This window comes from Anser anser (genome assembly GCF_964211835.1).
Source record: "Anser anser genome assembly, chromosome: 11".
Classification (NCBI taxonomy): domain Eukaryota; kingdom Metazoa; phylum Chordata; class Aves; order Anseriformes; family Anatidae; genus Anser; species Anser anser.
In genome coordinates, this window is record NC_139732.1 from 23,924,357 (window position 1) to 23,949,306 (window position 24,950).

General features: G+C 48.2%; 1 protein-coding gene across 14 annotated transcripts in view; it reads left to right on the forward strand.

Moving 5' to 3' along the window:
* ZFHX3 (zinc finger homeobox 3) overlaps nt 1-24,950 on the forward strand; it is a 623,242-nt gene that overhangs the window by 474,685 nt on the left and 123,607 nt on the right. Inside the window, exon 1 of one of the 14 annotated variants that reach the window (XM_083851813.1) lies at nt 4-19,697. The exons of the other annotated variants lie outside the window; for them this stretch is intronic. The gene's annotated coding sequence lies outside the window, so the exon portion shown is untranslated. Of the gene's footprint in view, nt 1-3; nt 19,698-24,950 lie in introns of those variants that run through there. 14 annotated transcript variants of the gene reach the window in all.

The window sequence follows — 24,950 nt, forward strand, 5'->3', positions numbered from 1 at the left end:
AAAAGAGTGATTTTGCTCAGAACAAGGCTACCTCTCCTTAAAGCCTCTCACTAGATAGCTTGTGCCCATGCTTCATCACTTGTTGTTGGAGGGAAAACCTTAACTCCTAACCTAGCACTTGTTCTGAGGTGATACAAGATTGCTTTTTTTTTTGTCTTGGTGGATAAAGAGTAAAATAGGTCATAGCTGTTTTATAACAATTATCTATACATTGGAAAAGATGTCACTGTCTGTTCTTCTCCAGAGTTTTACAGGACCAATTATCCATTGAAACAGAAAGGTTTGCATAACCTTCAAAACAAACCTTGACAGTGTTTTACTACAAATCCAACCTCCCATGTGTTCTTGAGCCTCTGTCGCCTCTTGGCTCCAGCGATGGCTGGCAGCGTTGCGTTTCCTAACACGATCGAGCGTTGCCTTTCACCGGTAGCGGGTGTCACTTTGATTTTGGTAGCGTAAGGTAGGAGCACCTGGTTCACTTCTTTCTGTCCCTTGTTACATTTAAATACCTCTGTTTTATTCATGCCCTTCCTTTTGCCTTGTGCTCGCCCTCCTTTCCGAAATCTCGGGGTTTCCGAGCTCTTTGCGTGTGCGGCTCCTCCCGTGCTGCCGCAGCGTCCGAGCCACCTGCAGCCGCGCTGGGGCCGGGCTCTGCTCTCCAGGTGCTCTGCGGCTGCTTCCCCATCCTGCCGCACTGCCCCTGGTGCAGGGGTTTTCACTGGTCTGCCCCCAGCGAGGCACAGGCTTTTCTCCTGTAATGCTGCGCCTAATTAAAAACCTAGAAATGCACATGAGTAGTTCATAGCCATTTCTTTGTGCATTATCTAGCTGAAGAACGCCATATAGAATTACCTGCCGCTGTGCGGTTCTCTGAGGCCCCTCTCTGTTCGTCTCTACGCGTGACTGATCTAATTGTTTAATTTACAGATTTTCCTGCCTGACTATTCAGCTGTTCTCCAGGAATCGCTAGTATATTTGAAGCAAAACATTGTACTTGGTGCATACAGTCTTATGGTAAATGCTCTGCCGCCATGCAGTAATAAATGGTTGATTTATAGTTCTTGTATTAGTCACCTAACTTAATGTTTCACCTTGAATATTAAAAAGGAAGTTGAGGCTAAAAGGAAAGCATCGATGTTGTAAAATGGTAAAAGTTGGGTAAAAATAAACACTCCCACAGGAACAGTAACTTCAAGGGCACAATACTCACCTCAGCTTCAGACTGAAGACCCACCACCGTATGCTAGGCTGTATAGACCACGCTGGGCCATGTCTGCACTGTTTGCTCCTTCTTTCCACGATGTATCCTCAAGGTAGCCAGGCTGGCACAGCCTGTAAAATATTGTCCCCGGCGGCCTAGCGGAGGTGTGGTGTGAGCTATAAAGAGTGCAAGATGCCCAGCAGTGTATTAAACACTAGTTGAGTACAGGAGGGCAGCATATCACAGGAGAGAGATAAGCAAAGTTCTCTGATTGTGGATCAATAAAGGTTAGTGACATCATATCTCAAAGTGAGAGAACCTGCTTTCTGCAGAGCCATTTATCAGATCGCAGGCTGAAACAGCGTTAACCTTTTCCTAGCCAGATATCTGCTCTTCATCTGACTCCAGGCAGAGTAACCTTCCCTGGTGGCAGCAGAAGGCTCCCCGACCTTGCCTTCGTAATCCTGGCAGCTGTAATGCCCGAGTAGCCGTGCTGCGCTGGGGGGTTCTCCGAACGCTTCTGCTGGCTCCTCGCTGAAGCGTGCCGCGTACGGCGGGGCAGCGCTGCGCTGGCTGGGAGCTGGCTGGCGAGGTGTGCCGCAGTTGGGAGCGCTCTGCTTTTCAGAGTTTGTCTGCTGTTCTGCTGCTGGTACAGTTTCGGTGGGGAGTAAGGTGCTACGGGTAGGTGCTCGGGGATGAGAGAAGTGAATCAGTTTGGTTGAAGGCCTGGCGTTGTGCCGGGCATCGCAGGATGTGGTTGCAGGATGAAAAGGCGTACTTGGATTAGCTTGGTTTTTATGGCAGCAGTGGCAGTGAAATCATTGCGGGACGGTCCTTAGGAGAAGTTGTGCGGGGCGGCAGGAGGCCCTGGGTGTGTTGCTGTGTGGCTGGCCTTCCTTGAAGTGTCTGTCCTCCTGTTTTTGCTGTTATTGTTACCAAAATAGATTAAAGCTAAATTGAATGTATCAGCCCATTCTGCAGTCCCGTTTCTTTGCTGTGTGCTGTGAGGCACCAGCTTTCCACATGAATGCAACTTCTGAATGTAGGGAACGTGGAGCCGTGTGCCTGTGCAGGCTATATTTAGAGCAGCGAGCTGCGGGTGAGTCCTGTGCGTGCTGCTGGTGGAGCTGCTCTGCTGGTGCTCTCGTGTGCCACTAGGGCAAGCTCCCGGGGTGGTCGGTCCAACCCGACAGGACCCTCCTGGAGCATCTCTGTGGCTTTTCACTTTCTGATCTTGTGTTCACGTTGTTGCACATGAGCAAGCTGTCATTTCTGTTATTTAATTCAAGGTGAGCTGCACTGCTAAAGTAACTAGTAAGTTAACTACTAAGTTAACCAAGAAGCTACAGCACAAATGGTTAAGATCTTTTTTTCTTGACACATATGTATTTAGGTGTGTTAAAGCTGTCTTTAAACTTATCTTCCTGTGTTATCTTTTATGTGCTTTCCTCTGTCTCCTGCTCTTCTAAATATGCAAGTAACCTGGATGATTTTTTTTGTACTGCCAGTGGGTTCCAAGTGATGTGAAGCTTCTCGTCCCCCAGTGAAAGCATCGTGACTTCCCCTGTGCATGGCAGTGGCTGCTCATGCCAGAAGGTCCTAAAAGCTTCCGTGTGAACCTCCAGGGCCCTGTGTGTTGCCTACAGCTCTAGAGCAGCTGTTTTGGGGAAAATTTGTATTTTCTGGTGGTTCTGTTTAAGACTCTTGCCTCGCAACCAACCTCTGTGTCCAATTACCAGTTCAAACTATGGTTTGTATTCTTAGAAAACCATCATAACCTTTTTGGAAACACTGTGCAATATGATGCTTCCATTTAGGAGTTGTATGCATTGTAAGATGCAAAATTCTCTACAGATGTAGCTGGTGAAGTTGATTGACTTTTTTGACACTTTGAGCCCCACTTTCTAAAAGACATTGAACTTGGAACACAGCTACAACTTGTAAAATAGGGCCACTTTTCCCCTTCTTGCCATGTTAAGATTTATGGGTGACAGTACTACGTTAGGACAAAATAAAGTACCCCAACGTATTTGGGACCTGTTGATTTCTGTTATACAGCCCAAAACAAGTGAAAAACCTAATTTTCAGGGAGAGCACTTCATGAAGTCGTTGCAGTGAAGCTCTGTGTTTACGTTAGAGAAGCATACAGGAAAACACAGGCGTGACAGGAGATGGCTAAAAAGGGTTGCGTTGTGATGTGCCAGCAGCTGTGGGGGAGCACGAGAGGCTTCCTGCAGGGGAATGCACTCCGAGTGCCCGGGGACTTCAGCGCAGCGTCCGTCCGGTGGTGTCCCTGCCAGCGGAGGAGTGTGACCGACCCCCGGAGCGTCTGTGCCCTGTAGCGTGGAAGTTGGATGTAGGTAGTTCTGCAGTGCTGGGGCAGGCCTCCGGTTTTCAGTGAATGAAAGGAGAGGCTTCTGCCTGGAGGAATCCATGGTCTAAGTTCAGAGATAAGATAGGAAGGAAGGATGACAGATGGAGGGTGAGAGGCGAGAGAAGAGTTAATTCCCTGAATGAGCTTCTGTTGTCCAGCAAGGAAATGCCTCTCCTTTTTTTCTTCTTTCTTCAGAAGCTACAGAGATTTGAGTTATAAAGACTTCTTGATTACCTTTCATCCTTTTTCCACTGGTGACTTCTCATTGGAAAAAGAGCCCCTTTTCTGTGGTTCTTTCGACTGTGCTTCAGGGGGCAGCTGGGGGCTGTGCCGTTACGCATCCTAGCGGGTCGGAGGAGATGCTTATGATTCGAGCCTGCACTAATGGGCTGATGTCCAAGTGGAAAGTTATTTTCAATGAGGAAGTGCTGAGATATTAGTGGAGCCTGGATTACCCTGTGATTGTGCTGTCAATACTGCTGTATTGAGTCGGAGAGAGCCTGCACAACACAGGGAAACACTTAGCTCACTACTGCTGCTTATTGAGAAGCCAATAGCAATTTACTTGCTGACACTTGACATCGAATCCATTCCCAGAGGTGCAGCTCCTGCTAAACCACTGTTGGGCTCTCCTTAACACCTGCTCCTTCCCTTGACTTCAGAGATGCAGGTGTGAGGGAATGAGCGGAGCTGATGCTTTTCCGAGCACACCCACCCGTGGGGGAGAGGAGAAAACCAGTTCATGCCCCCTTTTCATGTGCCTTGTTCTGCTGTGACCGGCAGGTGTAGACCAACTTCCTATGGGGTGAAGGGAAACTTTTACTCTGGAAAGGTGATGGGATTGACTTCGTGCAAATACATTTCATTGTCGTGCGTGTGTTCAGTGAAAAAGGGGAGTGCCGAAGGGGAATGTGAGTGTTTTGGCCCCTCCATCTCACAGCCTGACAACTTGAAGCATCTGAGACCTTTGGGTCGGAACAGATGGATTCCTCCTGTTCTGCTTCTCTGTTTCCTGGGACCAGGGCAGACGACCTCTGATGGTTTTTCTTGCATCTATACGTACCTTGTAAGAAACACTTAGCATGATTTGCTGCCAAATACTTTTGAGAAAAACATCTTCCAGGATATTTCTCTGAAGAGTCAGCTTCCTAAAATGGAGAGTAACACATGAAGGAGTAAGGACAGGACGGAAACAAAACTAGAATGATGATACAAGATAACTAGAAAGGGGACAGAGAAAATGGGGAGTCTGTATCTTGGCGTTGTTACCTGGCCATGTGTTCTGCTGTGGGACATCAGGTCCCGGTGTTGCAGTTCTGCAGTGCTCCTGTTTCTTGAGGATTTAAAGACATAAGCAGATAGTTCTCTCAGCCACTAATGTAGTGGGACAATGAAACTCTCACAGTTTTCCAGTTGTGGCTCTTGCTGTTTTAATGTGTTACCTGGCAAACAGTTAGTTCTAAACATCCCCTCCCCCCTAAATAAATAAATAAATAAACAAACCTTCTTCCCGTTAGCTGTGGTGTTGCTCTTTGGTGCAATTCCCTGCGCGTTTCGTTTGTTTGCCCGAACTACCAACTGGGTAGAAAACCTGTGTCCTAAATATAAAAAGAATCAAAGCAAATGTGATGCCTGAGGAAGACACTTGGAGCTACAATTTACATTTTGCAGAAGCAAAATTTAGGTCATATTGCAGGTCATGTTTTAAATATATTCGTTGCTCTGTGCTTGCAGCGTCCGTAGCCGTGCGGCGGCTGCCTTGGCTCGGCAGGGTGGAGAGGAACCGCTGTGCTCCGGGGCCCGGGGCAGCATCTGCTTGCAGCACGGCCATGCAGGAGGGCACCTCTGCTGTTAGCGTGGCACAGGCTGCTCCCAAAGGCTCGTGGAGCTACGAGCGCAAAGCAGCCGGCCCGTGGCTGTCACGCGGCCCCCTCCGAGGACAGGGATTAGCGGCAGCCCGCTGGGACGCAGGGACGCAGTGGGACACAATGTGAATGTGTCGCCTTTCTTTAAACTTCTGCCGAGGACAGGGCTCGGATGGGGAACGCCACTAGGTAGGGTTTTCCAGGTCGCCCTGTGTCTGTGCTGTGCATGTTGCCTCCTGCGGCAGCGCCGGCTGCCTGTGGTCCCAGCACGTGGTAAATCACGTCGCGTCGTTGGCTGCCAGTCGGGTATTGACCTGCTGTCTTCTCTGAACGCATCTTCCCTGCCCGTCAGCCCCAGGCGCAGCGTGCCTGTTCCCCCTCTTCCCTCCCCAGCCTGACCCTCGTCCCGAGGCACGTGTTCCTGTTTGCGGTCCTGAGCCACAGCAAGCGCCCGAGCTGGAGACTTGCTGCTCTGTCTGATGGCTGTAACCAGAGCTAGGAGACAACGTGGCTGGGGAGCCGAGCTGGGGAGCCCCAGGGACCCGTCTGCTCAGCATCAGCAAAGCTTTTCAGCAGCGCTGGCTTCCTTCATGAATTTGAGCAAGTGAGGTGTCCAGCAAAAAGCAACACAAAAATGGATTTGGTGACACGTAAGGAAGAGCAGCAGTGGCATGTGGTGGAGGGGAGCGCAGAATGTAAAAGAAATAACATCTGATGCCTTTTGAACATCAGTGGAGAGGGTGAGGGAGCAGGACCGTACTTTGGGATGCTGGATGGCCAGGCTGGCAGGTTAACACCGCACTGCCTGCTTTAGTAGAGGTCCCCGTTGCTTATTATATTTTGTTTTAGCCTGTTGCTAATGTTGTTCAGCAGTTGCTCCTCTTAATTACTGAAGTACTTTTACAGAGATGTAACAGCTTAATCCTTTCAGTTCTGCTCTCTGCCAGAAGAGATTGTCACCATTATTCTCACGTTATAGTAGAAGTTGGAACAAGGAGAAGCAGAGTTAAGTTCAGAAAGCCTGTTTGCATGTGCGTGCTGTCCTGTGGATGTAGGAACGTAAGCTGTGGCAGGTACCCGGAGGAGCAGTGAGAATGCGTGCAGGGGTCGGGGCAGTGTGGCTGTCATCTGGCTGGGTGCAGACTGGAAGGTTTTTGGGGGGGTCACAGCCGCTTTGTGACCTGCGTGGATGTACCTCTGCAGGCCTTCTGCAGAGCTGCTGAGGCATCAGTTATCTGGTCCTTGCCTCACTGGAACACAAATATTAACTGACAAACAATTGCATAATAAGCGGCACAATCACTTTGGCCTGTTGACTTATCTTCCAGCAAAAGAAATAAACAGGGGAAAGTAGGAAAGTTAACTTATAAACCAATAAACTGTTATTGCACTTGCGTTAGTGTGGCCTGAGGCTTGCACGATGACTGCTGGACTGATGTCTCCCAGAAGCTCAACTTAGAGAAAACAGAGAAATATTTACTTGTTAAATATGCAGGACAACAGGACTGCTTCAGGCACTGTGGTAACGGGGCTCATACACGCCGCCGATTGTAGTGATATGCGCTCTCCTCATTGCGTGCTTCTTCAGAACGCTTCTGCAGCGCAGTTTTAAGCCCTGTCTGGCTGTGTCCGCAGGAACCTAGTAATTTTCTCGAACAGAAGTGTCTAAGGCTGAAAGCTGCTCAGTCAGTGTTTACTAAAAGGTATCTAGAGTGGAAATGTAAATCTGCCAGAACAGATCTTATGTATGTTTAGGTTGCCTGAGTTACCTCTTGTTGGAAACATTAATGCTGGGTCATTAAGACTGTCTCCCTTCTACTGCTGGTGCAGGCGTTTCTTTCTAAATATTGATGTAACAACTTCCTCGCTCGGACGTGGTTTGCAGCCCTGCTGCTTCCATTGGAAGAGTTCCTGAGCTCTGCCGCCTTGCCGCTGCGCACGTTCTCATGCACACGTGCATGTGCACGCACACGCCGGCTTCCAGCCGGGACGGTTCAAACCGCGTGGTTTTGTGCTGTCCTGCGCCGCAGTCATCCTGGGAACATCCGTCCCCGTGGCCGTTCTGCTAGCTGCTTCTGCGTCTGGTGAAGCCGAAGTTGTTTTTTTCTGTGATGTGGCCGCACTCGTACATGCGATTCCAGCTGACGTCTCGCGGTGCCCTTAGAATGCCATCTATTGCTTCCTTTCCTTCAGAAGCACCCTGAAGTGCATGCTCAGATCATACTTCGCCATTTTCACAGCTGCGTTGCATTGTTTATTCTTCCATCCTGCCTAGCACAAGTCTGTCTCCTCCCTTATAATTCCTTATTGGTAGACCCTGAATTTATTGCAGAAATTCATTTTTTCCCCATTACACTGTTGTGTTTAGTTCCTTTCCTGATATTCTGATCCTCAAATCATAATTTCTTCTTGTGTAATATTCTGGTCTTCCATTGCATTGGTCGTGCTTCCCAGTTTAATTTGATCAACAAATATCACTCTGCCCGCTGTTGCAGCAAGGCCATCAGTGAAGTTGGTTAGAGAGACGATTCCCAAGACCATTCCAAATAACTTTCACCCCGAGCAGTATTTTCTTAAAATCATCTTGTTGTCTTCTCGAGATCTAATTTCATGTCTTAAATTTTAGCTTGTCCCCCTCTTCTCCAGCTGAGTTCCCCATGGTACAGTACTGAATAAGGAGCAGTTCTTTTTGTAAAGAAAGATACTGTGTTAGCGTGCACAGTGCATCTTGGATAAACCTGTCTTATGTTTTATCCTGATTTCTGTGTATTGCTGCCTCTTTAATTATTCTTCCTTTCAGAATGCTTACACTTTTGTTTGTTACTGAGATAAAGCCAGTAAGACCATAGCGGTCTCTTCCACTTCCCCCCGCCCTCTTTTAATACAGGTACCCTGTTTGCTGTCCTGTGCTTCTTCACCTTTCCCTTGCTTAAGTCCCGGTGTGGGACTGTGCTGGGAAGTGTGTGGTGAAGCAGAGGAACGGAGTTAGAGGAGGAGGAGAGGCGGTGGTCTGCGCTGCCGAGACGCTCTGGTGCCTGCGCTGGGAGCAGCGTCCCCTTCCCTGCCAGCGGCGTTGCTGCGCGTGCTGGCGGCTCCCTGCAGCGTCCTTCTTGGGTGGTGTGGGTGGAACGGAGGGGACGCCTGAGCAGCTCTGTTCCCTCCGCTTGGCCAGAGCTCGTTTCTTCCAGCACCCGGAGCAGGGCAGCAGGTGCAGAAGGCCACCTGCAGCAGTTGGCGCTCTTCGGAAGGGCCCTACCTGACACCTGGGGGCTGCCAAGAAAGGGTTTCCATCTGCACCCGGCCTGGCCCAGGCTGTTTTGAAAAGAAATACTTCCTGTGAGCAGTGGTGACTCGTGCTGGCAAGTTTGTGTCCTCTGGAAAGGAAGGTCTGAAGAGAAGCAGCACGAAGCCTCTGGGCTGTAAATTAAAGCTCTGTGGAGCCGAGTGACCTGAGATCAAGTACAGGTACACAATGCGTCCTCTGGTTTGGGTGAGCACAGGCAGGGCCGCTCTGCGTCCTTCTTCCCCACCCAAGGCGTAGGCTGGGGAGCAGCCACTTCTGTTCCCACAGCTCCCCCAGGGCTGCAGTTGTGGGTCTGCTGGTATCCGAGAAAACGCGAGGGTTTTGTCGTGTTTGGGGAGCTCAACACAGCTGAGGGTGTACAGAAGGGATTGCTTGCGGGTGAGGATACCCTGAAAGGATGTTGCGACACTTCAGGTGTACCTGGATTCAGTTCCTAAAGGAGTGCTTATTCCTTCGCACACTTTGCTAAGGTGCTGGGTGAAATGAACTGACTTGTCCTTACCTAGCAGAAGGAGAGCTTCTCAGTGTGCTGGTGTTACCCCGAGGCATATGCTAGGAAAGGACTTCATCTGAGATGCGAGTTTTGGGGTTTTCTCTGCGCTAACATTCCAGTACTACTGAATTTCTGGAATCTGCTGAAGAACGGGAGAACAGTCTTTGGGAACTCAAGAGCCCAAGGAATGCAGACGCATAGTGAGTTCAGCAGTAGTTCCTCTCATCCTTTGGTGTAAACTTTGCAGTCCATCCTAAGCACCCGTTCTCTCCCAGCAAGCTACAAGGGCCAGGCGTTCCTTTGAGTCCGTGGTAAATCCCATACCACGATCAGCTTTTACCACAGGATCCGACCGTGAGAGCTTTGCTGTTGCTTGGAGAATAGGCTGAAGATGAGCAGTCTGTGGCATAATGCATTCTGTTTAATACCTCCGTTTCTAAATAGCAAGCTTTCATTATTAATAGTCACCTGATGGGGAGGAACATTTTTCCTGCCTCTCGCAGTCACAAGAAAAAATACATTTTTGCAACAGGCCTTGCTGTGAGGCCAGTGAATGTGGAACGATTTTTTTGGCTTGATTCTGAGGTTGTTTTCGGTTGTCTCAGCTGTAGCTCACTGGTGCTGAGCGCTGCTGCTTTGGGGGCGGTTCCTTTGTACCTCTCCACCTTCTGAACAGCAGAAGGTCTGTCTCTGGAGCGAAAGGAGCCACACAAGTTCCTTAATTTTGTGGCAGGCGTGTTTCGAGGCTTAGGTAAGGTGCTGGATTTGAGGGAAGCATGAATCATGCTGGTTAGCTGGGAATCTGATGAATAACCCTGCTGTGTGGTTACTGGAATTGAAGGCGATGTGCCTGTGTCCCTGAGAGGTGCTGTTGCTCTCTTGTGTCAATTCAGTCTTCCTGAAGAAACGTGGGGTAATCTTGGACGTGTGCGATTTGTTAGGGTTTTTTGGCTCGTAATCCGTTAATATTTTTGGGACAGTTTTGGGAGGTATTTACTCTGCGTGTCAGGAGTTACAGCCATCCGACTGTTGTGGACCGGTCGGAGTCACTCACTTGGGCTGGATACAGCCCTAAAAAGTGGGGGGAAGAGTTCAGTCTCTTGTGCTCCCTGTGGACAGGCCTAGCAGAGGAATGGCCATCGCGTGGTGGAGCTGCTCTGGGCTCGGTGCTTCTTTGGTTTGCTGCAATGGGCTGGGGGTCAGAAACGGTGAGGACCCAGCCCTTCTTTCCTGAGCTCCAGGCTGCGTGGGTGCTCCTGCGGACGCGCCTCGCCGTGCCTGGAAAGATGGTGTTAGCAGTCTCCAGGGTTTCTGCACATTTGTCCCTAGGTCTTCACGCGAGGTCCCTAAATCTTCAAATGCTGCTGCTATAGAATTCCAGAGGAGACTAGAGAGCCCGAGACAATTAGGGGCAATACTGGCCAGTTTAGCACCCAAGGTCACGTTTTTTGTGCTGATCTTGGGGGCTCTCAAGAGGCTTGGTGCTGCAGCAGACCTTGAGGTTCCACTGGCAAGCGGTTGTAACACAAATAGCTGCTCTTCGGACAGCACTGTGTGCTTAAAAGTGAAAGTGAAATTTCACTTTTCTCCCGACTTTAGTCTGAGCAAGACTGTAAGCATTAAATACGTAAGTGTAATATTGAAACTTAATTGTAATCATCTATCTTGTTTAAAACATCTGAAATAATGCAAATCCTGATGAAGCCAACGACCTTCTCTGGAGTGATCTCCCAAACGTGCTGCTGAAGGAGCAAGTTAAAAGCAGCAAGTGGTCAGGACAAAACATACTTTTACCCCAAGAATTTCTTCAGGCACGTTCAGCACCTGCCCCGTGTCACAGAGCTGTGCCTCGGTGACTGGTGGGAAGTTCCCTGCGCGGCAGCCAGTGGTGGGTTTGTTCTGACAGGTTGTCCTGCTCATCCTTTCAGCTTTGTTTTCACTCACTGTGACTAGTTTTCCAAAATTTTGCTGCATTTACGGTCCATGATCTCTGGTACACAGAGACATCAGATGCTTATCCTGGTGTGTATTCTGGTGCCCTTCTCCCTTGCATCTTTCAGAGGTGGATCTTCATCAGCTTCCTTGTGCTCTAGACCTCCTTGATCTTTTAAAGCTGGTTGCTATTCCAGGTGCTGTTTGCTGCGTACCCATGCCAGCTTCTGACTTGTACCACATCTCGACACCAGCAGTGCTTGGTACATAGACAGAGTTGTGGTTTTGACTGGTCGTTCTGGCAGCTGCAGCTTATGATAAAAAAGAAAATCAATCGCTGTCGCCTTGGACCCCAGCGCCAGTGATTTCACAGTCCACAATACATCAGCTTCTTCCTTGTCAGAGGATCTTAGACTCTGGACGGGCCCAAGGGTTGTTATTTGAGTCAGGCTGCTACCAGAAAGCTAGTCTGATTTTATGACTAGTACGGGTAGCCACAAGTTTTCCCTGCCTGAAGACACGAAGATGAGACCCAGGAGACCCTTGGATTCTGATTTTTGGTTGTTCCTTCAGTGCATTGGTTTGTAGCTTCAAAAGAAGACCAGAGGGTAAGAAATGCAATTTCTTGCAATTACTGTTGCTGTATGATGACACGCAGGAAATTCCCTTATGTCTTTGGTCCTCTGGGGAATTCAGAGCCATCACGTCAGCTCTTGGGCCGCGCTCAGACGGCCTGCAAAGGCCTCGTGCATCTCGCAGCTCGAGTTCAGGGCAGTGGCTGCAGCTGAGATCGTCTCCCTCCTTTAGCAAAGGGAACTGGTCTGCAACTCAGCTGTCAGAGCATCCAACTTGGCATCTCGTGTGCCTGTTGTGAAGAGAAACTGTTCAATAGTTGGTAGAGGTCTTCAGGTGGTTCTTCTTATCTCTGTCTGTGCAGACTCGTGGAACTTCCTCCAACCCTGGTGGGAGTGGCGGAAGATGCTGTGCATGGGATGAGCAGAGGGAAGAGAACGGTGTGCTTCTTTACCCAAATAACTAGCTAGTGAAAGATCCCCGAAGGTCTCAGTTTGCATGTATTTTATGGATACTATGCATCTCCAAATGCAAAATACTGCTAAGCTGAGGTTTTTTTTCTGTAGCTGTAGTCCTTGGGGGAAAAAGGGGTTGACGTACAGTCTTAGTTTTCATTTTTCTTATCATTCCCACTTTCTGTGATGTGTTATTTTTCCAATGCTACCCTTTGCTGTTGCTACCAGAGATATTTTAAAGTAGGATGGAGCATTATCTGTGGTATTACCTATAGTAATATGGGGTCACGTAATCACAGAATGGCAGAGGTTGGAAGGGACCTCTGGAGACATCTGGTCCAACCCCCCTGCCAAGCAGGGTCACCTAACACACGTTGCCCAGGATCACATCCAGGTGGGTTTTGAATATCTCCAGAGAAGGAGACTCCACAGCCTCTCTGGGCAGCCTGTTCCAGTGCTCCGTCACCCTCCCAGTAAAGAAGTGTTTTCTGATATTCAGCCGAACTTCCTGTGTTTCAGTTTGGGCCTGTTGCCTCTTGGTCCACATCAGGAAATGATTTTGGTAACAGACTTAAGGAAATTTTATTTGTACAATATCTGTAACTTAATCGCATCCCTTTAACAGTTAGGGGGTGAGGAGAAGATGCTGCCGAGGCCTGAAAAGATGGTATATTGGTAGGTGCCTAGATCCAAAGTGGCATTTCCAGATTGCAGAGAGCCCGGGAAAGGGTCTTGCGTCATCTGTGGCAAGAGATGAGCTGTGTGGTCCACCAAACACTGCTGTCATGGGTTGGACTGGTTTCAAAGGCTTGAATGCTGTTTTTATGTCCCCTTGGAGCTCAAGGAAGATCAAACGCACGGCTGGCTGGGCTCCAGCTGACTCTTGCTATGTTTTGGCTCGTGGTATCACTGAAAAGGAAGGACCTGAATCAGGTTGAGGAAAAAGGGAAGGACATTTGGACAGGATGAGACGGATGGTCAGAAGGTGCTGCAAGTCTGTATACCAGCAGAAGACTACCAACATGTGAGTAGAGGACACATAGGGTTTGACCTTTCTGGAGACATTGTTCCCAATTATCCAGCGTGTTGCTGTTACCAGAGCATATGTGCATGAGGGAAGAAGCTCAGCTGAAAGAGAAATTGTAGTGGTAGTGGTTTTGGTGCTGGAGACTTGGGTTCAAGTTCACCTTTTCTTCATGTTCCTAATGGACTTGAGTAAACCACTGGCCTTTCCTTACTCCACTTCTCCAAAGTGGAGGAGAACTCCTGTTTTGGGGACGGTGTTCAGTGGTGTAAAAACCTCCAGAACTGGCCTGGGCTATCCTGGGCTTATGGAGCTGAGCACCCTGTGCTGCCTGGGCTTTGCCCATGGTTTTTTGGTTTGTTTTTTAGCTGGTCAGAAGATGCCATTTTCCCTGTAAGCACTGCTTTCTGCAAAGCAGGAATAATACTGTTAAGGTGAAAGTTGAGCATTGTCATTAGATGTGTTATGTCTAAAAGTATTTTTCTTTTTGATCAAGCCCTGGCTTGGATTTGCATAAAAGTATGAGGGGAGGGTTCGCAGTGTTCCTAGCTCTGTTGTACTTGCTCTTTCTTCTTGGCTGAAATTGCAAGGAACCTTAGCTATCTCTGTCTTGAGTCAGTTCTCGTTGTAGAGTTTTCTTTTCACAGCTAAAACTTGGTGTTTGGTCCATAACTTCTGGGACTGGATATTGCGTGCATACTGACTGTTTCCTCACTTTTGTTCAGTCTTTAACTAGCGTATAAGAGTAATGTAAACATACCTCCATTTTTTTTAACTCTTCTTTTTTAGTGGCAAACTTACCAGTAAAGTCCTCTGCATTGTGACAGGGACATTTCTGTAATAATATGGCTTGGAAAGCATTTTCCTATTTTTATTGGTAAATGGCAGTCTACAAGCTTATGAACAAGCAGGCAGACTACTTCTCAGCCTCCCTTCAAAACCGATCATCTCAGTGAATGACTTTGACGAAGAGCCACAGTCATTTAGCCTTTGATACGCAGGACGCTGACTGGGTGATATAGTGATTCCTTTAGCCTTGCTTTCCGTTACGTGGCTTTCTGAAGGCTTGCTCCTTATCCTCACTTACCCAAGTAGCTAAAACCTGACCTGCAAGTACATGGCAAGATGCCTGCTGATTCGCCCTGCCTGGTAGGGAAGAGATATGGGGGGTGAGGAAGAGAGTTTGTAAATTAGAGTTGTTTTGTAAATTAATTCATTCTTTGTCCAACTTATGAAGCTGGTACATCTGCCTTGTGGCTAGGCAGAGAGGAGAGCAAGTGCAAGGAGAGAGCAGCAAAAGGAAGTCATGCAAAGGAGATGTCCTGCATGATTAGATGAAGCTTCCCAGGTGGGGCTTCTTAGCAATCTCTAGGTTTGGGATTTGGACCCTCCTGACTGTGAGATCAAGCAAATGTTGCTAAATACTCTGGGACTTCTGCCTGTCTCTGAAAGTTCTCATTGAAGTATTGTCCTCTTGGTTGCAGTGTTACGGGTGTGCTTTGGCTCTGGATCACATGCTACGACTATTCACGCTGCTAGGGGAAGAAAACAGAAGGAAAAAAAAGAGATGGCATACAAGCTTTTCTGTTGTTGGATGGCTCCAGGGGGGCAGCCGCAGGACTTCAGCACTGGGCAGGGCTGCTCTGGGATGAGCAAGTTTGGAGGTAGTTATTTCTTCCTGCTTCTCCTAGGAAGGTGCGTGAGCAGGGAGGTGTTCCTGAGAAAGAACTGCAGGGCAGCATGTTCCACAGAAGCTCTCCTGGTGGATAGCTGTCTTCAGGTCATCCTTTAAACAGGCTTGTTTCAGTTTGTGGCTGAAAACCCTCCAGTCCCCTAGAGCTGCAGAGATGAGGATGGGTAGGCCAACTTTGCTGTGAGCTTAGGTGCCCTGGGGAAGGGGTCAGGCAGGGGCTGGTTCTCGTTCTGACCGTGAGCCTCCCAGCGATTTGGCTTCCATCTTCCAGGTGGGAGGAAAAAACTCTTCTTCCCCTTCCCGTGTTTTTTGTCACTGCCTCTCATTGTGTGCTGACAGATGCCCTCAGCCCTGGAGAAGGATGTCACTCTCCAGCACGTTCTGTTACAAAAGTTTTAAGAGAAAGCCCAGTCTCTTCTAGCCCTCATGTACTGATAGCTCAAGGGATAATTTAGAGTTTTCTTATGTAATTGTTGCTGACGCATATGTCTGGTCTGGAGCAAGTGTGTCAAAATATTAATGGCTGAGCCCTGCAACTTTGAGGTTGAGGAAATAAAATCAAACATGCCAATTCTCACAACAGGTTAATTCTGCTCGCAGCTTGCGCACCATGTGATTGAAGTTGACCAGAGTGCCCTCAGTTTTCTTGGGGAAGCTGTTGGAAAGTAAATGCGTCTTCATTGACTTGTAATAATGAAGTTACAAGTCTCGAAAAGGTGCACGGTGTTCCAGACTATTTTATGACAGAGATTTTTTCTTTCAGTAAAGGTGACCTGTCTGACTTTTGCCAACTTCAGAAGTGTTGATCATGGTCATTGTACGTATATAGGGATCTTGCATTATCCCTGTAGCACAGTGACACAGCTAGCGGTTGAGTATGATTTATGCAAGAGTTTCATTGTTCTCTCTATTTTGAACCTTGACAAAGAGAAAGAAAAAAGCTATCTTTAGAAACGGAGACTGGATTTTAAGCCTCCTGTTCAGATTGATGTAGAAGTGGGGGATTTCTCGGGTCATTCTCTTCCACCTCCTTCCTTTGTTTATATCAGTGTACAGATCAGTTCAGTTGTTGAACAGGTTTTTCCTTCCCACCTGTTTTTTTTTATCTGCAGTTTTTCTTATTTTTTTTCTCACGCTTTAAAGAATTTCTCAAGGAATAAATTATTTGTACTTTGTTGACACTTCACTTCTATTCCAGTTTGCAGTCGACTTTCTTGTCAACCAGACAGATCTTTGCACGCTGTGCTGCATGGATTTCCTTAGGTGGCTACATACTATGTTGGGGAGTTCTGGCTTCAGTCTGAAGTGTGCTGGTCTGGGTCCTTTGTAGATCCCATGGAGTGGTTTCCATCACTGGGACTGGTTTTACAAGGGAGCCCAGGTAACCCACTGTCTGTTCCACCACACATATTTGGGAGTTTTCCTGCGTGACTATCAGTTCACTTCCTGCAGGGTCAAGCTTAGTGCACATCCCTTTACTTGTTTTCCTCATTTTTGCTTTCTTAAGCTTTTCCTCCCATTGCTGCAGCTAAGGTATGGCTTCTGTGGATGCACGTCTTCCCCTGAAGCCTCCTAGAAAGCTGCTGAATGCTTCATCCTCAAAATGTTCATCGTACGAAGAATTTTTGTTGCAGTAAAAGCAATGATTTAAGTGTTTTCAATGTCTGAAGTCTGTGAGATCACTCAGACGTTTCTGTACTGGACAGTTAGCCTGTAGATTCACTGCCGGGATTTAATTCGAAAGGCAAGCCAGGCCTTTAGCATCGTCTTGGGCGAACACCTGTGCTGTGCTCCTGCTACCGCAGTGGTGTCTCTGACCCTGGTAGCACATGGTGTAGGTAGGTCTCGGTGTGCGCAGACCAGTTATAATCTTATCAGAGGGGGAAAAAATCAGCTGGATGAATGACAAAACCCACCAAAAATAGAATAAAACCATGTAGTTGTGAGGCTCTTTTTTAAAGTTGTCTCTCACAGAAAGCATTGCGCTCCTGGAAGGGAGGTGTGGAGGAGGCTGTATTTCAGTAGCAGGGGCTGGGTTTATTTTATAGCACACTTCATTCTGTCTGTAAGGGGCTTTTTGCCATTTGGCCTGGGCACAGAAAAGTCAAAAGAAATGCTGCCTAAAAAGTTTTTTGTTCCCTCTCCCCGAGGAGTCTGACTGAGCCCTCACCTGCTGGAGAGGAGCCCTGCGTTCCCAGGTTTGGGAGCCAGCGCTGTCGCCTTGGGGCTCTTGGAGCAAGTCCCAGCCTCCGCGTGTTTCAGTCTCCTCTCGCTCTGCCGTGCACCTTCCCTTCCCTGGAGCTAAAACAAGAAGCCAAGAATTAATTGTTTTGTGTTTCCTTTTTTCCCCCTTGATGCATTGTGGTCTGATCAGTATCTGGGCTCGTTGGACACTGGAAGCATTCACTTCTCCAGAGAGAGGTGTTGGAAATGCAGCGTGTGGAAAGCTGGGAGGTACCTGAACGCAAGGCAAGGGGTTGGAGCGGGTCACAAGGGGATCCTTCCACTTGAGCACTTGCTGGGCTCCCTGTGGCACTGCAGTTGGCGGCAGTGGGGTAGCGTGGAAGTACACCCGTGTTTGGCAGGACTGAGACGTGTTTAGCTGCCGGCATGCAGGAGCTTTGAAAGAGCAGGATGGAGCAACTGGTGTCAAGCTTTGCAGCATCCTAGCCTTCACTGGTTTCAGGCAATTGAAACAATGGTGTGCATGTTCTTACTGGATTGCAAGTGCCGGATGGAAAAAAAATGATGTTCTCAGGAGTAGGTGGCCCATGGCACGCCTGGGGAGGGAGGGCAGGAGGCTTAGAGCTGGTACTCAGCCCCGGCCAGAGTGGGGTGGTGGAGGACGCGTGCGAGACCTGGTGCGGTGCTGAGGGGCGCACGATCGGCTTCTTGCTGAGTCTGGCTCCTGTGTGCTTCTGGTTTCAAACCAAGCCCAGAGAATTTCTTGTGCTGTCTTTTGTCCATTACTGCAGGCTGCAAACTGAGATAATATCCCGCCTGTGCAGGCTAAGTAAGCTTTCCAAAACAGGAGGTGGAAACAAAATTTAAGTAAGTAAAGTTTCTTTTCACCATCTATCAGAGAATTTCACTGACACAGAAATTAACATAGTATGCAGAAAGGAATTGTGAAGGAAGAAGAGAGAAAAGTACAAGGAAGAAAATGCAAAGGGGAGCAGCATTACAAATCTGAGTGGAAATGATTACGCTGGCGTTTTAAACCTCCTCATTCTGTAAAGTGTAGGATTGTCAATATGGGTCTGGAATACCCTGTCTAATGGATGTCTTGTATTCCAAATACAAAGCTAAATTGTGATAAATGTAGTGGTGTTGGGTAGCTTTTGCTTCAGTGGAGCTTACCGAGACACAAAGAATCTGAGGGAAGGAACAAAATGCGCCTCTTAGATTCAGCATACAGTACAATTGTAATAACAAAATGAAAGCTATTAATTGTTTTGGTAACTTCGTTAGTTCTTTACCTGTTCACTTCACATGCGTTAGACTTTTGGACTTTATTGTGTACCTGAAGTCCTGTAAAATTTCAGCCCTGTAATCTGAGACAGGGACTGGATTTGGGGAAGATGAGGGAGAAGCATCTTTGTCACCTTTTATTATTTCTTCATATTTGGTATATATTTTATTATTCTGCCCTCCTGGCATGGGAATGGAGTGCTGAAGGTTCAGGTGAAGGTTCTTAAAGGAGCTCCCAAGTCTTGTGTGTTTTAGGGCAGTGTGATGTTCCTGACTGAACAGGAGAGCAGGATATTAGGTACAGTCAAACCCTAATTTTCATCAGTGTTGACTGAAAGATATTGGCTCTTCATGGCTTGTTTCTAACTAAAGCTTGATCTCTTTACACTCCCTTGTGTAGCTCATCTCTTGATACTCTGTTGTGTATGAATGCTGGGGATGGGGACGTCGTGGTGCCCCTAGGACAACCCTTTGCTGTGGTGTCCTTCTGATGCCTTCCTTCACCTTCTCCGTCCTTTTGCTTTCCTAAAAATGGCCAAGGCAGCCTGTTGGGGCTTTTTGTGGATGTTCTCATTTCTGGTTTCACAAAGAAACACTTGATCTGGAGACCACATCTCTGGTAGTTGTGCTTCATATGGACCTATTTTCTTATGCGTTTAATAGGGCTCTGTCTTTACAGTTTGTACTTGGCCTGAACTCTTGAGTAAATTAAATTGACAGGGGCCTTCCACAAGTGAGATGGGCATTAAAATCTTTGACTTCCTCAGGGCAATTATTGTGACCAGGTGAGGAAGAGGAGGCCATTCAGTGAGTGATGCAGGGCAGAAGCGTTAAGACCCCTTCATTAGTAATGCTGAAGTTCAGTATTTTGAGTTCCCGACTTCAGCAGACCGCTCAGGCGGTGGGAATCCCAGGGTGACCTGCAGGCTTTGAGCACGGCCTCGAGATACCCCTTCAAGGGAGTTTCATTTAACCGGGTGACTTGCCTTTTAGCTCTGCTGAGAAAGGCATTTCTGAAGATGAGAAAGAAATTCCCCTAGTGCACCTTTTAATTGTTCATTTAGGAGTAGAACTTTCCTCCAGCTGTGAGGGCTTAAGGCTGCTGTAAAGTGCTAATTAAAAGCAATAGTGATAATGAAAACAGATGTTTTCAAGAAAAGTAAGTGGTACGGGGACACCCCTCTGCTGTCCCTGGCTCTGCTGAAGGTGGAGCATGAGCTGGTGCCCTTGGTGCCGCGCTCCCAGGCAGGCTGGGGAGGGGAGCGGGTCTTGGAGGCTCGCTCTGCTGTAGCAAGCGCAGGGGTGGCTCCGGGTAAGTCGGGAGGCGCAGGAGAAAGCTCGCGGGGGCTGGCAGAGCTGCTGCCTCTCGGCGCTGGCCGCGGAGGGGTGGGTGCCGAGGGGGCTGTGAGCGCCCCGGGCCTGGGGCGCGCGGCGGCAGGAGGGCCGCTTCTGGGCGCGGGTAGCCCGGCGCCGCTGGAGTCTTCAGGTGCCGCTACAGAATGAGCAATGAACAATGTTGAAGGCAGTGAGGGACGAGCATTGCTTGATCCACAGCAGAGTCAGCTGAGTACCTCGCGGTCCCGAATTCTGAGCACAGAGGTATTAGCAAGACAGAAGGTACAGAAGACCACTTGGAATTTTGTTGACTGTTTTTGGCTGCTGTTAGTTTTTTGTTTTGTCTTAAGAAAATAGATCTGTTCCTCCCATTGCCTGGTTTTTGTGAATCTGGTGACCTTCCCAGGCTGTAGAGGGAGATGGTGGGTGTCTGAGGGAAGGGCTGCTGTTCCGTAGTCACCTTCGAGACTGTCATCTGGCTTGTCCTCGTGTGCTGCAGGACAGCCTTTTCTCGCTGCCAGAAAGGGTGTGAAAGTTGGTATCTTTTGTAGAGCTTTCAGTAGGTGGCAGGAGACGTACTTGTTGCTTGTCCCTCCTTGACTTTAAGCTGTTCGGGTGCTCCGTCCATTGTTAGAATGTCCCCCATTTCCTCTGATTGCATGGAGGAGCAGAACAAAGTTGTTTACGAAACAAGAACTGTTTTACAGAATATTGTTCTAGAACAGAGGAAATAAAAATCCAAGCATGCCTTCGGGAAGTGCTTCCGCCGTGTGTCTTGGTGAATACGGTCAGTGGGGCTCAGCATGTTTCCCAGGGAGGACCTGCGGGGTTCTGGCTCTGTGGATCATGCCTCGCGATCAGCCAACTGCCGTATAAAGGGGAGGTTTTGCTCACTCTGGGGTGGAGAAGCGTTGATAAAACAAGACGCGTTACGTGTAGAGCTGTGTGTTAGTACTTCAGATGGAGAAGTCAGCTTTCAGAAGGCTTGCAGCTGTGGGCTGGTGTGAAGCTGGGGTCGGCTGTAAATAATAGTGGGTTTCCTAAGAAAAACAAAGAACGCCTTGTCTTGGGGAACCTGACACACTGGTGCTTGGTGCTGGCTGCAAGTCGACTCTTCTGCTCCTTCTGGCCCTTGGGGGAAAGGGAATAGTAGTGGCTGGCCCTTTATAGGAATGATGGGGAGGGTTATCTACTCCAGTTCGTTAGACTCTAATTATAAAGGATTGTTTTGGTCTTGCTTATCTTCAGGATTGCTGATAAGAAAGAGCAGCCTCAACCCTCTGAGACCTCTGTGATGAGTTTCGTGAGGTTCTGTGGCCTGTCAGCAGTGCTTGGGGGTGAGCGGGGACAAATTTTAGAAGCTCTTGGCCAAGTCTCCAGTCTCTAAGGCAGCGTCTGTGTGCTGTGACCTGTTTGCTCATTGAAGTGCCAGTTTGATCACATTGTCAATTCCACCATTAACCTTTTACCTGCTCTGCAAGCAAGCTGGAGAAGTAAAATACCTTCCTCACCAGTTTCTTTTGATACAGATGTGCATGGGGAAGACCAGCCTAGACAGAAGGGTGCTTCAGCGATGGAAGGGTGAGAGGGTTGTATAATGTTCTGGTTTTGGTGCTGAAGAACGTGGCTTTCCGCAGTTCGTGTATCCTTCTCTGACTGTGCTTGTGGCAGCCTTTAAAAAGAGGGGAGTGGGGGGGAGAAAGGGCTGGGGAGAGGCACCAGGGAATAGGGGGCCTGGGGCAGGGAGGTGCCAGGGAGCAGGGAGGTCATCCCAGTGGTGATGGGAGAAGATGTGAGGAGGAGGAAGAAAGAGCTAGAACATTATCTAGAAGCACCATCAGTGGTGTGATACAGGTTGAGGCCAGTCCATAGTAAGACTGCCTTGACTGGCATGAAGTCTATTTTGCAAATATAGACTCGGCTTACTTAGAGAAAGTGACCTGCTTGCCTGAAAGCAGCTAGCCAGAATAGTGGAGTTCTGCGCCGAGTACCGCGTGCAGCCCGTAGCATATGGGCCTTCGGGTTAATACCTAAATGAAGCTGTCAGAGCCTTGTCCATACTGGGAGATAATGGGACCTGTGCTTCATAATTAGTTCCCGTAGAGCTGCTGACAGAACCCTGGAGCTTCAGTCCTTGTTAAAACTCATTTTCAGCTGTGATTTGATAGCAGTGTTAGCATGGAGCCCAGTTATGTTATAGTTTCCATTCCTGCTCCTGTTGTTGAAGTAAGAGATGCTTTTGCCAGAGGAGATGCAGTCAGGCAGTTTACATTTTGCTTATTTTCTGTAGGCCAGTTGGTACATGTTATTGTGTTTAGTTCAGGAGAAGCTTTTTGGTATCTGTAGTGTTGTCTTACTTTTTCCTGGTAGATAAGCTGCTCATCTTGCAGGCACCTGGTGCCGAGTTGCTGTCATCTTCCTTGTGGTATGGCCTGCACGCACATATACCCAATGTCACACAGAGGTGAATCTCCCAAACTGAATATATCTGGAGGTCGGTTATCTAAAAAAAATTCTTAATGTATCGCACAATAATTTCAGCCCTGGAGGGGAGAATTCTGTTAAACTTCCTAAAAAGTAGGTAGATAAACCGGAAAGTCTAAAGAAAAAAATTATTGAAATACTGAAGAAAATCTTTTGAAGTGGGAAATTTAGGAGTTTTGATTTTTAGCTGATCAGAGGGAGGATTGAGAACTGAAGTTAGAGTTTTTGGTATTTCTCTTCCTTCCCTGGGAGGGGTTGCTCAAGAGAAAGGTGAGCATAGGTCTGTGCCTGTAAGAGTGGCATCACGATACAGGGTGTGCGCGTGATAAATAGTTCAGGGACTACCTCTAGCAATGTGACCTTCTCCATCCGAGCAGGAGCTTGGAGGTGAAGGTAGCCCAGGGTTAGTGCTCTGGAATAGCAGAGTGTGGAGGACTTTTACCAGGGTTCAGGAGGTCCTCAGACAGAAGATTAAGACCTGGCAATGCTTATTTTTGTAAAAAGCTCAAGACAGCGCTAGAAGCATCTTGCAGGCACCCTGCAATTATCATAATAAACAGTTTTATCATCTGCTTGGCAATCAATAATGTGGCTTATGCTGCTTTAGTATCTCACTGGTATTGATTACCTTAACAACTGTGCTGCGGTCAGCTTCTGTTAACCCGTGCTCTCCTGGTGGGGTTGGCTGTCCTGCTGCAGGAGGCAAAAGACTTGGGTTTCAACCTAGATGTTCGCAGAAATTTAACAGTGGGCAGGGTCAAAAAGAGCTTTTATTTGGAGATGCTTGATGGTAGGATTTTAATCCGGGAATGTGAAATTGAACACAAAAAGTCTGCATACATGGTATTTTAAAATAGAAGGATTGAAATGTGATTTGTGGTTTGGGCTAAAATCAGCGTGGGCATGTAACAGTATTTTGTAGTGCGTTGTTGGAAGGGGTTTCACCAAAGTAGTGCATGCACTGTGGGTGCTGTCCTTGAAGAAGACTGCTCTTTCTTCAGTGAGGTTGTAGTGCTTTGCCAGGTCCTGGGCTCAGAATGGGACTGAAATGGGAGTGTGTGCTGGGCATGCCCTCAGCTGCTTCTGGGTCTGCTGGGACTACCCGAGAATTGGGTAATTCATGGGTGTGCTGTCACATCTCGTACTTACCTGACCTCTGACAGCAAATGCTATCTGGTGGCTGCGGAATAGGACGTGTGCTCGTAAAACCCCATTGATCCTGCAGCAGCCAGCAAGGCTGAGCTGGGAGAGCTAAATGCTGCCGTGTGTACCAAAGACTTTGTTTCAACTAAGTGAACCCTTGGGGGTGTTTTGACAGCATTGCCTCAGCTTCTAGCAGAGCAGTCAGCGATTAAGAATATCAGGTTAGTAGCTTACTCCATTTTGGGAGGAAGAAAGATGACTATGTCAGGATCCAGATGGGACTTTAAGACAGGACTTTGTGGGATTTGGGTGTACCTAGATAGTTGAGTCTCATGGCCCAGTATTTCTCCTAATGGAATTTCCCATCATTTACTGCCCTGCTGATTTCTGATCAATGAAAATAAAATTGCATTGCCTCCTGAGAGGCTCCATGTATGGCTACAGCCTCCAGCTGTGTCAGTTCCGGTAAGATAATCTCATCAGGCGTGCAAGAGGGTAATAGGAAATAAAAATAAAACCCACAATTAGCAAGAGGGCAAGCATCAGAGTAACGCTTTCAGTCCTGGAGGTCTCAAAGCACGTGTAGCAAGTTCCTTCCCCACCCTGAAGTGACAGCTGTGAGGATGCCTGGTCCTACGGGGGTGTGCCGTGATGCCTCTGTACCTGGGTTTGGGAGTCTGTACAGACCCATTGGGCATGTGCTTTGGAACTTGTATTTGTCTGAATCCGTGTCAGTTCTCCCTTGTGAGACAGTTAAACTTTCACAAGAGATGTGTTTGTTCTAAAGTGTTACAGGGATGTAGCTGCTGATAGAGTGGCTGCATTCTGTGGACCTAGAGAGCATGAACTTGAGACTTTGAGCCTGTTGAGTGGCGTGTAGTTATTGACGCCCGTTGGTTGCTGCAATCAGAAGGGTTTATTTTGACCAGATAAAGAAAATCCTCACGCTGTACCTGGAGTCTAGAACAGGGCAGTGTTTTGTAAGCAGGTGAGTGTGCAGATGCTCTCTTTGTGGGAACCTGGGACCTCCTGGACCTCTCTGATCTGCTAAAAGTTGGCATAAAATACAGTCTACCTGAGAAGCTTTCCCAAGCGTACTGGCAGATTTCTTCACCTGTTTTAGGACTCTATTTATTTATTTCCGAAGGTTCCGTCGCAGCACTGTGACTGTGACCAGTAAAACGTACTCCGTGCCAAAACGCTGGCAGCGCGTCTGAGCACATGTGCTTGTGACCTTTGCAATGGGGCTTCGCAACAGCAGCGTGTGATTCAGCGCTAACAGATCGGGCAGCGGCGGTGTTTGTCGAGGTAGCGAGCGGGATGGTTCCTGAATGACCTAATGCTGAGGTCCTGTCTCTGAGCGTGCTCTGGTGGTGCAAAGCACAGGCTTTCCCGAGGGGTGGGAAGGAGTGACCGAGCCCGGGACCAGGCAGCGCGTCTGTTTCCTAACAAGGACTGGATCTGAGCCCTGGCAGAGAAGATCGGCATGACTTACGAGTCTAACTCTTACCCTCTGTTTGGCCCTTGACACTAGTCTGGAACACATATGTTGTTTGGGTAAAAGAGCAGAAAGGAAGGAGCGCTGGCAGGGCTTCTTGCTAGG